The 18,968-nt window shown below is 39.0% G+C and overlaps 1 protein-coding gene across 6 annotated transcripts in view; it reads right to left on the reverse strand.

Annotated features, from left to right (window-relative positions):
- Positions 1-6,782: 6,782 nt before the first annotated feature.
- Positions 6,783-18,968, reverse strand: part of LOC122081752 (mediator of RNA polymerase II transcription subunit 9) — a 23,377-nt gene continuing 11,191 nt past the window's right edge. For 2 of the 6 annotated variants that reach the window (XM_042648994.1, XM_042648995.1), the window contains exon 6: positions 6,783-7,301. The gene's annotated coding sequence lies outside the window, so the exon portion shown is untranslated. Of the gene's footprint in view, positions 7,987-18,968 lie in introns of all 6 variants that reach the window. The other 4 variants (XM_042648996.1, XM_042648992.1, XR_006141192.1 and 1 more) reach the window with 3 other exon arrangements.

Raw genomic sequence — 18,968 nt, forward strand, 5'->3', positions numbered from 1 at the left:
TGAGTGGGTGGATAATGGGTTTTGCCCTGAGGGTATACCATTTTAGGGGTTACTAACCTCAAATCAGCAAAATGGTTTGGAAAGAGGTGTGTCAAATAAGGAGATTAAGAAAGTGGTATTTTCAATGAAGGATCACAAGGCTCCTAGTCTAGAGGGGTTTGGTGCTAGGTTTTTTAAGACATCATGGGAATTGGTTGGTGAAGATCTATGTTTGGCAGTCAAATGGTTTCAGGGAATCCACGATGCTTTATTCTATAAATGTCACTTTCGTTAGCCTTATTCCGAAGACTAAGGATGTGTATACATTTGTAGGATTCTGACCAATAGCCTTATGCAATTTGATCTATAAAGTAATTACGAAAATCTTCACTAACAGGCTACAATTGGTGATTGGTGATGTAGTGAGTGAGTGTCAATCTACATTCATTAAAGGAAGATCGATTGCAGGTAATATTCTGTTGTGTCATAATATTGTAAGAGGAATTGACCAGAAGAAAGCTACCCCCTCAGCAGTAATGAAGATTGACCTACATAAAGTGTATGATTCTCTTACCAGAAGATTTTTGTTTGAAGTCATGGAAAGGATGAAGGTTCCAAATAAGTTCCTAGGGTGGATAAAGGCTTGTGTGAGATCCCCATCATTCTCTATCTTGGTGAATGGAAGCCTAGCAGGGTATTTTGTGGGAAGAAGAGGCATTAGACAAGGAGACCCTTTATCTCCATATTTGTTTACTATAGCTATGGAGGGCTTTTCAGGGATCATGTGAAAGCTAGAGGTTGAAGGAAGAATCTCTCTTATGCCAAGGTGCAAGCCTTTGCATCTGACTCACTTAATTTTTGCGGATGACCTCATGATTTTCATGAAGGGAGTTTGTGAATTTGTTACAACTACAATAGGGGGGGCTCTAGCTGAGTTTGCTACCTACCCTGGGTTGCATCTCAATAGGTTTCAGTCCTCTATTATTTTAGGGGGCCTACTCAAAGTAGCAAGATGGAACTTTTGGAATTTACGGGATTTAGGGATACAAAATTACCTATTAGGTATCTTGGTGTCCCCCTTATTGTTGGAAAACTATCTATGGTAGATTGTGCTCCCATTCTAGATTTGATGCGTAAGAAGCTGGAGGGTTGGAAGTCAAGATTCTTGTCCTATGTTGGTCGCCTTCAGTTGATATCTTCAATCTTGCAAGGATCCTATATCTACTAGTCAGGGCTTTTCGGATTATGGGGTAATGTGATTTCAAAGATTGAGTCCCTTTTTAATAATTTCTTATGGTCTGGTCCTATGCTTGAAATGATGATACATTTTATATCTTGGGATGTGGTTTGTAAACCCATGTCTGAGAGAGGACTAGGTTTAAAATGCATCAGAGATATGAATATTGTTGGGATCATGAAATTAATATGGTGGATTGCATCTCATAAGAAGAGTATATAGGTAGATTGGATCTATAAGAGATACTTAAAAAATGATTCTATTTGGACTGTAAAACATATAACTTATGCTTCATGGGTATGGAGGAAGATTATCAAGTACAGAGGCCAAGTAGAACCTTATGTCTTGCATCTTATAGGTGATGGTAGGGATACTACTATCTAGATAATTGGCATCCACTGGGAGTTCTCTTTAATAAATTTGGGGACAGAATACAGTATGATGTTGGGTTAGATAGACTAGCAAAGGTTAGGCAAATTATAAGGGGCGGGAGTTGGAACCTAGGACCTGCTACTACTCTCCAGCTCATATAAGCTTGAGAGGCCCTTCCTTCGGCGGATAGGTTACACCATAGGGATCATGATAGGGTGGTCTGGAAAGGGATCCCAAGGGGAAATTCACTACTAAATTAGCTTGGGAGATATATAGGAGTGTGGGAATAAAGTAGATTGGGTCAATTGCATCTGGTTCATGACAATATGCCAAGGCATTCTTTTACTTCTTGGAGATGCCTAATGGATGCAGTGCCTACCAAAGATAACCTGGTGAAAGAAATGTTGGGGTGATTAGTAGTTGCATCTTCTATTGGGCTGGTATTGAAAGTAGAGACCACCTATTCTTTGAATGCAATTCACTTCTACTATTTGGAGGAGCATTATGGCTTTATGTTCGCAATTTGGGACTCAATCCCTAACTATTACTAGCATTTTTTTTATGAATAAAGTATGAGTTTCATGAAGAAGATGACCTTAAGGTCATTCGAAGGTTAGCTCTATGTTCCACAATTCAGCATATATGGCAGGAGAGGAATGCAAGGATATTTAAGAGGAAGGTTAAAACTAAGGACCAGATTATATCATGTATTATGGATGATGTGAAAAATAGATGTAAGGCTACTTGGTTCACTACTGTTTGTAATAGTAGAAATCATATTTTGGTAATAATTGGGGGCTGAATATTACATGGATTAGTAAGACCTCATTATCTTGCCATTGGATATCACCACCAGGTCAAATGTATGCTCTCCATTGTGATGGTTCTCTCACACAGGATAGGGCTGGTTATGGTGGAATTATCAGGGAGAGGAGTGGACAGCTGATTCTGGCTTATGCTGGAAAGGGGATAGTAAAGTCAATATTATTCATTAAGCTTATGGCAATATCAAAGGGGATTAGCTTATGTAAGGATCTCAATATCTTGCATATATCAGTTAAATCATATTCAAAGTTAGTTGTGGATATCATAAATGGACAAGTAGAAGGGCCTTGGGAGATTCAAACCCTTAAAAATAAGCTTCTACACTTGCTTATGGAGTTTGAAAGGAAAGAGATTATACATGTATGGAGAGAGGTTAATAGTCCAATTGACTTTATGGCTACATATGACACAGGAGAGGGTGAGATTACGTTTCGGCCAGAGCAATTCCCCCAAGACTTGCAAAGTCTTGTGGATATGGATGCTAGGCATTCTATCTATTTTAGGAAGTAAAAGTCATGTAAGTGTATATTTTATTTGGATTGTGCAAGGCTTGTCCTGGTTGATAAGGGATCTCCTTACTTTTCTTTAGGTCTGCCTAAAGGGAGTATGTGAGACATCCCCTCTCTATACCTTACATTTTTTTCTTCAATACACAAAGTTACTTATCAAAAAAAAAAAAAAAAATGGAATAATGGCAGAGGGTAGATCTTGTTCGAAGTAAAAAACAAAAAATTAGAAAAAATGATATATATATATATATATATATATAAGAGAGAGAGAGAGAGAGAGAGAGAGAGAGAGAGAATAGAGAGAGAGAGAGAGAGAGAGAGAGAGAGAGAGAGAGAGAGAGGAGGAGTAGGAAGGCTTATCGTTGAAACTTGAAAAGGTTGCCGACAATTGGCTTTCAATTTTCCAAGCATTTCAGGTTTAACCTAACCTAGAGTCCAATTTGAGAAGGAAGTAACCAATTTCCACTTGAAATAGAAGGGAAATTTAGGAATTTTATAGGGTAGAAGGACAGGTAAAACTTTACTTATCAGGGGAGTATCAGATCAAATGTATCAATTCTTGATTAAATCTTGATTTTTAAATTTCTTCAAATCTGGCCATGGTTTGAGGTCCAATTTTTTAGCATAGCCTCCCCTCCCATAGAGTGAGAAACGATCCACTTTGGGAGAGATTATGACCATTGGTTTGCGTGCTACTTAAAAGTCCATGAAATCTGTAAAGATATGAACCAACAATCCTCTAATTACTTTTAATCTAGCCGCTAACCATTTTTAATCATATTTTGGGGATTAGAAAAACTACCCTAGGGGTGGTTACTATACAAATTTGGGGAGCATCTTACCAATGGTAGAGTGTGACAATCGAGAGATTATTTTCTACCTGCGGTCGCCTGCAATAGATTCCACACTTCTTGTTAGACCGATTATTGAGGATATCAGGCATTTGGCCACTTATTTAGAAGAGTATAATTTTGTTTTTATTCCAAAGGCTGCCAACTCTATTGCAGATTCCCTTACTAGGAGGGCTTTGTCCATTTTGGATATGACAGTTTGGCCCAATTCCAGTCCCTGTTTGCCTATTGATATTGTCACAGAGGGCAGGTGTTTAATCCATTATGTTGAATAGATTACCTTTCTACCAAAAAATAAATAAATAAATAATTTTAGATTTACTAAAATCTGAAAATTGTATCCTAACTTAGAATTTTTCTAATTACTCCTAAGTTACTAAACCAATCATTCTCATCTTTTGAAGAGTAATAATATGTGTTATGGGGTGATTGATTCCTAAAGTCTGACCTCCATTAAAGAGGGTTGACTTTTTAAAAGTGTGGTTTGGTGCAATCTTCAAGGGGGACTCAAAGATTACTTTAATTATAATTGTTGTTCTTATTTTATTAGTTGGACGTAATAGAGCAACTTGATGCAAACTCTAATAAATTAAGTTTTGAAGTTTAAATTGGGACATACCTTGGACTGCCAGTAGGAAATATTTGAGGTTAATGACAATGGTTTGTTTATTTTGTTTGAGACTAAAATTTGATGCATTTTGTTATGGTTGATTCGTTGATATTTATTGATCGTCTGTTCAGTGCCCATGAGGGTTGAACCCTTACATGTCTTTGGGTTATGTTGTGACACCCTCTATGCAAGCTCGATCTACATCATATTCTACTGGTTAGAAACAAAGTTCCGAACCAAGGTGCCGCAGGGTAGGATTCTGTCTTCCAATATTCTGTACACCACAAGATATGTAAGGAGAATTCAACAGTAAATAATCACACCTCCACATTAGCCTCGATACCACACAATGTACTCACTTGCAGAGAAAACCAACACAGAAACTAAAGTATATTGATGGAAATGAAAAAGAAGAATAAGAAAGGGAGGGGGAAATGGCCAAGGCCTCTCACCGATGGACTTTGTCAGTCTCTCACTAACCTAACTCCACAATTTCTCATAACAATATTTTATAAAACCAACTTCTATTCATCTTCAAAATTGTCGTTGAAGCTCTATGACTTTTACAATGTAAAGAGGAGTCCGCTATCTCTTAAAAGGAAAGTACTAAATAGAAACAACTAAAAATAAACCCAAACATTTAGTAGTGGTGCCTTGCACATCAAGGTAGGCAAAATAAAAAACTAAGAATAGTAAGGCTGTGTTTAGTAACGTTTCTCAAAACCAGAATTTTCCATTTCTTAATTAAAGACCAATTTTTGCCTCTAAAATGATGTTCGATAAATCTATTACAAAAATAATTTCAAAATGGAAAAACAGTTGAGACGTTTGGTAAAACTTTTTCTGAAACATTTTTTTGTTTACATAATCAATAATTATAAAAAGGTTAATTTACAGCACCACCCCCTGGAAAATACCACAATTATAAAAACACCCCATTTGTTTCACCAAATTAGACTTAGACGCCCTACTGTTAGTCACTATTAAATCAAGAGGTAAAATGACCAATATACCCTTTTCACTAAAACTCGTTTTAACCCACTCACTCTCTCTCTCTCTCTCTCTCTCTAAAACCACAACGAAATGCAAACGCAAAAAGGCAACGGAATCCCCTCGCACATCTTCTGCTGGGAGCGATCATGAAAGCATCACAAACACAGCAGGGGAAGAACAATTCCGTTCTACATTTGGCTCTAATGGGTAATTTACAGCGGAAAAAAAAAAAAAACTTCTAAATATAATGCATTTGGCGGGAACTCCTAACTGCTCTCATGGAAGCAAAAGAGGTGAGGGTTAGAACTTCGAACAAGAAGAAGCTTACACGAGCATGTCACCATGGCTGACCCAAACCTGACTCTGTTTTCCACGTCAAACTCGCCAAGTCGGTAGTTGGCTTCGCTAAAAAAATCCATACCCAGCTACCCACGCAGGAAGACTAATGAAGATTTTATCTCACTTTTTCTTTTTAATTTTGGTTTGTAAGAGAATTTTTGGGTGAAAGAAGTCGACAGGATACTCAGTGAAGCGTCTCTTGATTTGTTTAAAAATAACCCTCAAGGCCTGAAACCTCTATTTCATATTTTTCTGAGAGATTCCGTCTAAAAGATTAGTGAATACTAGGCGCCAAGAAACACAGAGAGAGCCCAGAATTCAAATGTAGACTAGAGAGAAAAACTAGTAATTGTGTATCATCGGATGGCAAGATTCAGCAACCCTTCCTCATGCATCAACTTCCACAATTCCCAGTTGCTCACTGCAGGCGACGATTCTGTCTCTCTTTCTATCTCTCTCTACAATGCGGGCAGAGGAGACGGCACAGGAAATTCCGAACATGCTAGGTAGGAACCTTCATCTTTGCTTCTCAAAATGCAAACGCCCAGAGGTACCGGAATCCCCTCGCACATCTTCTGGTGGAAGGGATCACAAAAGCATCACAGACACAACAGGGGAAGAACGATTTCTCTGCATTTGGATCTAATGGCAGAGTCATTGCTATTGCCGCAGGTTCCTCCTGGTCGCCGATGCCACTGCTGCTATGATCTCCAGTGCTCTAAACAATCATCGATGGTCCAAATCTATTTAGAGATTGAGCTTATTACATGGGCATTTTAAGTGCTTCACATTTAGTAAGGGCATTTTGGTACTTAAAATATAATATAGTAACTGACATCGGCATATAAACTATATTCCTTCACAATAACTGACGATTGGACGTCTAAGTCTAATTTGGTGAAACAAAGGAAGTGTCCTTCTCATTGAGGTATTCTCTAAGGGGGTGACGCTATACATTACCCTTAAAAAAAATGCCACTAATTACCAAACATGCATAAATTAAATATTTGTTTGCCACTATCATAACCATGGGCACCAAAATTGATCAGCCGGGATTGGAAAGAATATAACAAGATGAAAATTTTTAGATTAAACTGAATCAGATCATCAGATTCACCATCTATCATCCAGGTTGAACATCTAACCTTCTTGTCTCCCATGCCGATTTATCTCTTGGCAGACAGTTCAAATCAGTATCTATATGGTTGGATGTCTCTAAACTTCATGATCCAGAAAATCTGATTAATTTTTACGTTCACGAACGGAATGCTACTCATTGGAGCATTGTACTATTCTTCCATTTCTTGGGAAAATAAAATTCATATTACGAATGGCTCTACCTTAGACCCTAATTGCGCAATCTAGCAACATTTTGGAAAATTTGTGTTTGCACTAAATTAATTTGCAAACTGTTGCCCAAGGTTCATTCGGATATGGTCGAGACTAGAAGACTGGTTCTTCTCCAGTACATGACTCCTTGTCCTACAAATTTCAATTGCTTCCAAATTTATCCCATGAATTGGTCCCTCTTCAATTAACTGCATCCACGTTTTTTGAAGCAATAATGCAGCTATGAAACGATTCACCTGAAGTCAGAATGTAAACCATCATATACAGAAACCTATCCAACAAAGGGGGAAAATGGAGAAAAAAATTAGTACCTACACAACCAGGATAAATTATGATAACAAAACAAAATAATTTTTTCAAAAGGTTATCACTACAATCTGTAAGTTGCATGTGTAGCAATAAAATCTCAGATCCAGTAAAGGAAACACAGAAATATGAGATTCACTAAACAGCATAAACAGAGAATTGCATGCCATACTAGCGCATTTGAAATTTACTATCTAATTGGAATAAAATTGAACAGCTATTTCAGTTATGACAAATGACAAGGAAAGTAATAAGCCCCCGTAATTTTCTAACCTGCTACAAGGTAAACAACCGAGGCAAAGAAAAGAATAACTGAAGGAATGAACACAACCATCCAGTAATAATCCGCTGCCTCTTGCTCGGTGAGATAAAATGCTCCCACATAGAGATCAGAATCTCCAGTCAAGTTAATTGGCAAGGGCTGAAGTCGCCAATCTCTACACAGGGGTCTCTTCCCCTCATCACCGGGAAAGACAATCGTCAAGCTAATGAAACCAGAAATGACGACTGCAAGCCATAGAATCATCATTTGTTACCATAACAACTGGCCTCTGAAGCCGACCCCAAGCTTTCTCTTCCTCTGAGACTCTCATACTCCTGCTTTGGCATGAAAACCTGGCGAAGAGCATTGCCAATAATCACCATGAGAATTTGTGTTTCTGGATCTGGTTTGCTCTACCTCTAGCTCCAACACTACCTTCTGAAATTCGAGCCATGAAGGAAGAAAACAAAGGGCCCGTTTGATAACGTTTCAAGAAACGCGTTTCTACTGTTTCTGTTTCCAGAAACAGCAGAAATGGAGCAAAAAGCGTTTGATAAAATTGTTTCGTTTCACTTATTTTTAGAAATAGAAATAGAAATTTTTACTTATTTATGATTCAAGAAACGACCCAGGCGAAACAAGTTCGCTGTTTCTGGAAACGACTTGTGGCAATTCTTTCACTGGTTACCATCGACTTCTAAAAACATAACTTATCAAACACCTTCAATTCCGTTTCTATTTCTAGAAACGGAAATTTATGTTTCTGCCGTTTCTTGAAACAGAAACGGCAGAAACGTTATCAAACGGGCCCAAAAATTTCTAGGGTTTCATGAATTGCTATCAAGAAGGTTGATCACAAAGAGGTAACAAAAGGAGATTGCAACATGAAATTCAACATCATAACTCAAAAGGGTTTTGCTGGAACGATTTTGGAGAGGTTTAAAATCAAATTGATTTTAGGTTTTCTACAACAGGAAAAATACAGATCTGAGCAATGTTTTCAAAGAAGAAGAAGAGAAGGAATAATTGCATCACTAATGGGGGATTCATTGTTGTAGGTGATCATCACAAAGCCCAAATCTATGATGATCTGACGCTAGTGCTGATGCCATGCAAAGAAAAAGGAGAGAAGCAGAAGAACAAAGAAAGAAGAGAAGGAAGAACAGAGAAGAGTCGGAAGAGAGATAACCTTCTCAGTGTTGCTGAGAACCAGGGACACCAGGCCTTCTCAGGTGCGGTGTGTTGTGCCAGGCCTTTCACAAGGACTATCAGGACCAACTTTATTTGAAATCCCCATTTTGTTTCAACTGAAACATTTCTGGACTGATGAAACATGGTTTCACATGGTTCAACAATACCATTTCTACTAGTTTTTTTTTTTTTTTTTTTGCCCAGTTTGTTTCACTAAAACGTAAAAACGAATCAGCTACACCAAACAGAAGATTCAGTATTTTTGTTCCCGTAAAACAAAACAAAAAAGGGGGAAAACTAACTACTTAATCCCATATAGGACTTAAATCCCTAATAATTGGGCTTATAGAAAGGGCCCATTACAACAAAAAACTGAAAAATATGAAGCTCATTCCAAAATGAACCTAACTTGAACCATGAAAGTGAACCAAACCCAAAACAATAGGCCCATTTTCTCTTCTTGCTAAATTTGGCATGAATTCTCCCCCGCTAGAAAAAAACTAGACCTTGAGTTATGTGTCGAGGGATTGACTGTGTGATGAATATTCATCTGCATCCCATAGCAGTAATCTGGAAGCTTAGGGATGATTAGAATATAGTCTTCGAGGTGTAGATCTTTCTCTTCAAAGAAATTTGGTGGCATGACAAACTAGTGCTCAACCTCTGAATCAATATTAACTGTGAATGTCATATCCATAGAGTTCTCAACTTTGGAAGCCTTCTCATTGAAGACTTGAGAACAAGCTCTACCTCTTCAAGAACATCATAAATGTTTACGAGGTCTTGTGGAGTGGAGTATTCTCAACCTCTACCTCATCTTCCACTGTTTCAACTTTGTCAATTTTGATCTCTTCAATGTAGACGTTTTTAATAGAATCTTCTACCTATTGATCTTCCGTCTTTGACACTTCAAGCACTGTCTCTTCTTTATCATCAAAGTTCACTCTGATCAATTAAGCTTTGTCTTCAATTTCAATCTTCTATTCTTTGATTGATGTTTCTCAATTTCCTTTGGTAGTGTAAATTTAAGTCCAACCTTCTCCTTAACATCGCTGGAGTTAAGCTTCCAACACTCTCCAACTTGCGAACTGAACTTTATAGACATGCTGCTTCAAGTTCTCTTTAGCTTTAAATGCCATTTGGAAGTGTTGATGCAGAAATCCGACCATCAGCTCCGGGAGAGAAACCTACGAAAAAGAGGACCGGATGGGTGCTCCGGCCAAGATGCTCCAATGCCTAAGTCAGTTTCAGACAACAAATAATTTATTGGAGAAGTGGAGAGAGAGTGAGAGACTAACCTCTTTTTCCCTTTTATACGGTAGATGCCATAAAACTCTAATCCCATATGGGATGAAGTACCTTATTTACCCTTGTAGTTAGGTTCCTTGGGTTGTGAGGAGCCCCTTAATCTGTGGTCGGATGTCACATGGCTTACACTAATTGGTGGAGTGATATATGGTATATTAGATGCCCCCCACTCCCTTAAGTTCCTAGAATAGAAAGTTGGAGTAGAGTCCTTAAGGATGCTTGAGCATGCTCGATGCCCCCATTGTGTTAGGGTTCATGCTCGATGCATCCCCCATTGCGTTGGGGTTCATGCTCGGCGCATCCCCATTGGTTTGGGGTATAGAAATTCATGCTCGGCGCATTCCCATCGTGCTGTGGGTAGAAATATGAGTTTGGTGCATCCCCATCATGCTGGGGTTGGAGATATACGTTGGAGCTCTGTACGTCCCCATTGTACTGGGGATGTCGGTGCGTCCTCATCGTACTGGGGTTGGAGATATAGAGTTCGATGCGTCCCCATCATGCTTGGGTTGGAGATTTTAAGTGTAGAAGCTCGCGTGGTCTCAATCATGTTGGGGTTAGAGATTCTAGGTGTAGAAGCTCACGTGGTCTCAATCATGTTGGGGTTAGAGATTCTAGGTGTAGAAGCTCGCGTGGTCCCAATCATGTAGAACTGTGATTGCCAAGCAGACCAGCTTGTTAATCGTAGGCCGAGTAGGATGTACGATCTTCGATGCCCTCACCATGCACTTGTATCTGGTCAGCAATATTGAAACCAAGCAACCTCTTCATCTCGTGCATCCCACGACCAAGCACACAGGGGAAACCGACCATCTGAAAGGTGACTCTGCAACCAACTAGCCATGCTCCGCACACCCCGCAGTCCGAACACAAACTCGGCACCAAAAACTCCACACGCGAGCTCAAAATAGAGTATCCCATGTTGACTTGAATTCTAGGCAACCTTATAGCCGCGCATAGAATCTCTAACCCCAACACGATGGGGACTACGCGAGCTTCTACACTTAGAATCTCCAACCCCAGCACGATAGGGACCACGCGAGCTTCTACACCCAGAATCTCCAACCCCAGTACGATGGGGACCACGCGAGCTTTTACACCTAGAATCTCTAACCCCAACACGATGGAAACAAAGCGAGCATCTACAATTAGAATCTCCAACCCCAGCACGATGGGGACAACGCGAGCTTCTACACTTAGAAATCTCCAACCCCAGCACAATGGGGACCACGCGAGCTTCTACACTTAGAATCTCCAAACCCAGCACAATGGGGACCACGCAAGCTTCTACACTTGCAATCTCTAACCCCAGCACGATGAGGACGTACAGAGCTCCAACGTATATCTCGAACCCCAGCACGATGGGGACGCACCAAGCTCATATATCTCAACCCCCCAACACGATGGGGATGCTCCGAGCATGAATTTCTACACCCCAACCCAATGGGGATGCGCCGAGCATGAACCCCAATACAATGGGGGCATCGAACACGCTCAAGCATCCTTAAGGAGAAAAAGCAACTCTACTTGATGCGGATCCGTGTTCCAAAATTTGGAATCGGATTGCTTAGGACCCAATAAAAAAAACCAAATAGTTCACTCTAGACAAACCAGGGTCAATAATGTAATTTCTGGTAAATTTTAGGAGCTTTATAGAGAGAAATAAGTGACTAAGGACTTAACAGCAATTAACTTCAAAGAGAAAGGAGCAATTCTGGAAATAGAAATAGTAGTGGGGTTAAACTAAAATAAAACCAAGAATAATGGCAGTTCTGTAAATAATTAACAGAATGGCAATTTTGTAATTAACTAGAACTTAACCAAGGGAAGCAAAAGAAAATGACTTGAGTGGAGAGCAAACGTATGACAAACTAGGAATTTAAACTAAAATGAGGACAAATCAGGTTAAACATAAGAGGTAGGGGCACTTTTAGGAAATAAGTGAGAAAAGACTTAAGACACTCACTTAAAGAGGTTATCCTCAACCTCACGACACCCATCACAGGGGCGGTAGAACCAGGGAAACGTAAGGGAGAGAGAGCTCCTTTAACACTTCACGATTTGGCCTGAATTTTCAGACGAAGGCTACCAACCCTATGACCTCTTGATTCCGGCAGATAAGGCCCTCAAACTGCAAGTGACCTGGACATCTGTACCCGCAACTCAGTTCAACGCAAGGCCCAGAACCAATTCTGATTTTTGTCTTCGATTCTCACTTAGGAATATCAACTGGAGCCAAAACTCTGGATTTTCAGTCACCCTCAGGTGGAGAACCACCACACAAAATCTCAAGGGGAAAGGAAGGGGATCAAAGAAGATCTGACCACTCCTCTCAACCTATATTGTCACTAGTTGGAGGAACCGAACAGAAAAAAAAGAAGGTTGTAACAGATCGATGGGGAAGGGAGAAGAATATAGAAGAGATAAAGAGAGAAATAAGAGAGGGAAAAGAAGAGATTAGAAGATTTCAGAGAGGGAGAAAAAAGGGGTCGGCAGCCATGGTTTCAAAACCAAAGAAATTTTCAACCAAGTTTCTATTCATCCAATTTCCAAAAACTGAGTTCTTCTCTATTACATGACTAATATAAAGGAAAAATCAAACAATTAATGGAAACTATTCTAAAATTAGAAGCTAGCTAATTTAAAAAGAAATTAATTCTAAAACAATAGAAAATCAAATCAAAAGATATTTCTTTCCTAAGTCCATCGTGCAACTGCATCAGCTCTCCCAGTCTTAAAAGAACTCGACTCCGTCGAGTTAGGTCGTGCTCCCAAGATACCCTTGTAAGTTGCTCGCTGATGAGGTGGCACGTATCTCTAAGCAGAAGATGAGAACATAACACTTAAAGGAGGGAGAGTAGGTTGACGTGTCATTCGAGCAGGAGTTAGTCGACGACGTGGCATGTCTGATAATGCGGTGACCTCATTAAGTACATACGACCTCCTTGCTTCACCTTGATGGTGTTCCGTGCACCATCATAGAGAATGCCTGCATGCCGCTGCCAAGGTCGCCCTAGAAGAATGTCGCTGTGTGCCAATGGGGTGATCAAACAGATGACATGGTACTGTATCGGCCCAAACTGTAAGTGTACTCGAACTGGAGTGGCCTCTTCTCGAGCTGTGGGTCCAAAACCTCGCACGTGAATCTTCTTGAAAAGCTGCTTCTGTGGAAGGTTGTGTGCTCGAACAAATTCAACAGATATAAAATTTGCTTCTGCCCCAGTATCAAAACTGCATGAACATCAGTATGGTCGGAGCCGTGCAGAAAAGTACCCTTCTGTCTGAAAAGAGGAGCCCTTATCAACTAGTCTATTCGAAAAGGATGAAAGGCTAACTGAATGAGCTTCTATATCCTCATCTTCATCATCGATAATATCATCGTCCTCGACGGGATAAGGATACAAATGAGATTCATCTTCACTCTTCTCTGTTGGCTGCTTCTCTGCTACGTTCAAAGAACGAGTCCTGTTGGGACACTTGTTGGAATAGTGAACCTTCTCGTCACAACTATGGCATATGATATTCTTCACCCCAACACTATCCTTGTTGAACTCTAACCTTTTCTCTTCAACTCTGCGAGTTTCAGGCTTCTTTTCCTCCATACGTGGTGGAGGTCTATAAACTGAAGAAGTCTTGAGCATACCCTTCCAATAAATGGATTTCTCTTCAGCCGTCTTGGCATGAGCTGATGCCACATCAACAGACCTGAAATCAGTGTTAGCAGCCTCAAATCGAATCTCAGTACTTAACCTATTGATATATCGCATCACCCGTTGCTGGTCTGTTTCTTGAAGTCGACACCTTGAAGACAGTTTGTGGAATTCGAGGGTGTAGGAATCCACCTCTTTGTTCCCTTGTTGCAAGTTAAGCAATTTATGGAACATTACCTTTTCATAACATTACCTCAACCTCACGACACCCATCACAGGGGCGGTAGAACCAGGGAAACGTAAGGGAGAGAGAGCTCCTTTAACACTTCACGATTTGGCTTGAATTTTCAGACGAAGGCTACCAACCCTATGACCTCTTGATTCCGGCAGATAGGGCCCTCAAACTGCAAGCGACCTGGACATCTGTACCTACAACTCAGTTCAGCGCAAGGCCCATAACCAGATCTGATTTTTGTCTTCGATTCTCACTTAGGAATATCAACTGGAGCCAAAACTCTGGATTTTCAGTCGCCCTCAGGTGGAGAACCACCACACAAAATCTCAAGGGGAAAGGAAGGGGATCAAAGAAGATCTGACCACTCCTCTCAACCTATATTGTCACTAGTTGGAGGAACCGAACAGAAAAAAAAGAAGGTTGTAACAGATCGATGGGGAAGGGAGAAGAATATAAAAGAGATAAAGAGAGAAATAAGAGAGGGAAAAGAAGAGATTAGAAGATTTCAGAGAGGGTGAAAAAAGGGGTCGGCAGCCATGGTTTCAAAACCAAAGAAATTTTCAACCAAGTTTCTATTCATCCAATTTCCAAAAACTGAGTTCTTCTCTATTACATGACTATTATAAATGAAAAATCAAACAATTAATGGAAACTATTCTAAAATTAGAAGCTAGCTAATTTAAAAAGAAATTAATTCTAAAACAATAGAAAATCAAATCAAAAGATATTTCTTTCCTAAGTCCATCGTGCAACTGCATCACTACTCCCTCAACTTCCTATTATAGGAACTTAAGGGAATGAGGGCATCTGATATACCATATATCACTCCACCAATTAGTGTAGAACATGTAGCATCCCACCACAGATCAAGGGGCTCCTCACAACTCAAGGAACCTAACTACAAGGGTAAATAAGGTACTTCACCCCATATGGGGATTAGGGTTTATAGCATCTACCCTATAAAAAGGGAAAAGAGGTCAATATCTCACTCTCTCTCCACTTCTCCAATATTTGTTGTCTGAAACTAACTTAGGCATCGGTGCATCTTGGCCGAAGCACCCCTTTGGCCCTCTTTTTTGTAGGTTTCTCTCCCAGAGCCGACGGTCAAATTTTTGCATCAACAAGTAGTAAATTGTCAAAAGGAGAGTTTCTTTGGATGTGTTATAGTAGATAATTGTTCTTCAACTCATACTTCATCTCTTCCCATATCCCAAGTGGTGAAATCCAGGGTTCCAAAAACCTGATTCGAACAGCTTATGGGTCCACTGAGATTGAATTACAAATGGATGGCAGTTCAGTAATTTACTATCAAGTAAACCAAATTAAAAAAAAAAAAAAAAGGGCACTATTGTGGATGTCATCAGAGTTATATAGGATGGAGGTAATTCTGGAACTAAAGTAAATAACAATGACTAACTTAGACCTCTCCCACTCTCGACTTAACACTACTCTCATGGTACAATATTCATATACTATCCAGATAAAACAATCCAGTCATAATTTTAGAGGGTTCAGACGAAAAACAAAATCTGGTCAACAAAAATTCATTACACATACAAATCAAAACTTTTTCCCACTCTTCAACAAATGAAATTCAATATTTTCTTTTCACACGTCTGCAGATGTTGGACTTGTCACTCCTGCCAGTCCTCTATCATAAAAAGCATGAAAGACGTATGCATACAGCAAAAGAAGTTGTCGTTCTTGAAACTTTGTAAGTCATCATTCTTGAAACTTCGAAGTAATACACCTAAATTATCCTAAAAGGAGTAGTTATAAGTTATAACACACCAAGTCTGCCATTAATGTAATGATTTCTGTCTTTTAACAGCTTAATATCAATAACCTGAAGTATACAAGTATACACATGATGAAAAACATGGATCTTGTGCCTAAGTTGTCACGCTACAACCCTTAATAGAAACCCATTCATGTATTTTTCCTACCTCCAAAGTTGTATGGAATTTATGGCATTCTTCCCACATTATTAGTCTATGATTTAGGTTGATTCATGCCTTACGCTTTCATAATTTCAGCCTCTGTACTCAAGCCTAGGTCCCACTCAGATGCTATGTCACATGCCTCCAGATCTTAGCTTCAAAACATCACTAAATTGATTTTTTCACTATTACCAAACCCTTCAAGTGAAAGTCTGTCAATTGTCCTATCTTCCAAAGAAAAAAGGAACAAATAATATCTTAATTGAAATGCCTCACAGGGACATTTGTGATCTGAACTTCAAAGGGCTTTTAGAATACTCGAGGAGTTATAAATTTCAGAAGATCAACAGGACAGCAGAGCATTTACCTTACGGGAAATACCCTTATACACAATCATTTTCTAGAAGTACCTCCCCTGGCTGCCTTCTGAGTGATTTAATGGACTTGTTTTTAATCCATCCCCCCAAGTAAAATTTTTATAAATTCTCCGGAGAAAACATGAATTTACATTGTATATTTATATCATCCATAAAAGCCCTTGTACTTAAACCAAACAGGTTATCTAGACATAAATGTCTTGTAAAGTGGCAAAATTGCAACGTAGTGGCCCACTAAAACAAAAGTGGTGTAATGCATGCTTACAAATGCAAATAAATTTCTTTATCCCCTCACCCTCACCCTCACCCCCACCCCCACAAAAAAAAAATGTCTAAAGGTAAAAATACCAAGTCTGCATCACCATATTGAGACACTTCCATAAATATTATTCCACTATTCATTGAACATCTGATTCCAAAATTCAACCTGTACTGGGTCATAATGCATTTGTGCACTTTTGTGTAGATCATATTCACCAGAAACATAATCAAAAAGCCAATTCATTTGTTGTAATTAGCTTTGAATGAAAAGATCTACATGGGCATCCCTAAATTTGTTTCATCTTGATTCCTTAGTGTTCATCAAGGACTCTTCCAGTATATATTTATTCTCTTAGATAATGCACCATATTTTGTAGCATCATTTTGAACTGAATGGGACAAAGATTCTATAAAAATTGTGTTCACCAAACAACTCCAATAAATGGAATATCTGTAGTCCTAAGCCAAGGATTCTCACCATCCGATATAGTGAATAAAATCATCTCATTAATGTCAAAATAGTCATACTCCATGATTCTGTTAAGGAAGCAAATGATAACTTTTTATTTTACTATTTTTTATCCCTTTCCCAAAAACGGTACCTTGAATTTACAGTTTATTATAACATGAACTGTCTCCTTCAAAGAAGTGAGAATTTCACTGTCCCCCATACCTCTTAGAATATCAGATACTTCCCCCAAGAACAGCAGCTTGTCAGTACCCAAAAAATGTGAACAGTGCTTCAGAAGAAAGCATCCCCCACCCCCACAAAAAAAAAGTGCTTTCGAAGAAACTTGGATTCAAAGTGCCATTCTACTTTTGACCATTCTTAACATAATACACAGCAATATATATCTTGTTTTTTCTCTTCACATTCCCTTCTCCCAACCCCCATTTGACCTTTTCCTCACTCAATTTCAAGCACTTGAACCTCCCATGGCCACATCCTACCTTTTTGTTTCTTTCTAAATCTCTCCATCCCAAGCTCCCAACTCTATGAGAGTGACACTAAACTACCCTGTGGCCCCATCTTTCCCTCTCCCAATGATGGCTTTTATTCTTCTAATGCTAATTCCCGAACCAACCCACTACAACAGCAGACTTCTCCATGGTCTCATCCTATGACCTTACCCCAGCAACTAGTACATCCAGCAAGAGAGAAAGGGAGAGAGTATCTGATCTTCTAAGAAAAATTTGGGGAAGATTGTGAAATTCTCCATTCAAAAGAATGACCTTATAGGTCATAAGGGAAAGTTATATCAGATTAATCTCAACCCCAAGATACTGCCGCAACCTGCAATCAACAGAAATTCTTAGGAAGAGATCTATATCCAGAAGCCTTTAGTTGGGTCAATCAAATGCAGGTAACTGGACCAAAACTGAACTAGACGTCAGATTGGAATAAGTTGGTGGGGACCCTAAAATACTTATTCCAATCAAACTTTTGCACATGCAACAGAGAGGAAATTTTGGTAAAGACTAACAGCAGGAATTTGCTTGCATCATTTCTTCTTTCTAGGGAAGTCAAATCTAAAACTTAATGACCTCCACTCCCTTTTTATTTATTTATTTTTTTCCCATTCCAACTTCCTACATATTTATTCATCAAAGAAAGAAAAAAATGGATTGATCAAACTTCTGGGCTATTTAGGAGTTAAGTTTGTAAGTCAGGTTGAGCAAACCCCCATGTTTCTATTGGATTTTTATAAACCAACTTTCCAAAAAAAAAAGCGACTTCAAGCAAGAAAATTTGGTGAGTGATAAACAACATAGATAGAGTAGGCAAATCATTTGCATAAATACTTATGTTTCTCTCACAAATTTGCATTACTAACTCCATCATAGCTGGTATCAAATCAGAGTAACCATTACAGAACCATAGAAGATGATGTCCATTAGATGATTTTGTCTACTATCTTGGATGACAAGGGTCCTTGGATTAGAACTACACATTTTCCATCTAATGAAGTAATTGGTGAGCAATTCTCATAGAATCCATCTCCCATTTCATTCTCAAATGAAACTAAAAATATAGTAGTTATCAAACAGAGAAAAGGACATTGAGCCTATGACATAGATTATAAGAACCTGAACAAAAACAAATTTCACACCCATACAGGACTCTTTTCTCAAAGCTAATTACTAAAAATTAGCATTCGGATAATGTTTAAGATGCATATTTTCTAGCAGAGTATCATCAACCAGCACTAGTTGATGGATTCAGAGTTTCAGACTAAGTATAAATAGTCTATCATATAAATGCTGACCGATTAAATTGGCTGTGGAGGCTTGTGTAGTTTACTTCCTGACACTTTTTTGTTTTTCCTATCTGTTATATGCTATATGCATCGATATCTATAAGCCAAGAATGAA

This window comes from Macadamia integrifolia, chromosome 6 (assembly GCF_013358625.1).
Source record: "Macadamia integrifolia cultivar HAES 741 chromosome 6, SCU_Mint_v3, whole genome shotgun sequence".
In the NCBI taxonomy this organism is placed as follows: Eukaryota; Viridiplantae; Streptophyta; class Magnoliopsida; order Proteales; family Proteaceae; genus Macadamia; species Macadamia integrifolia.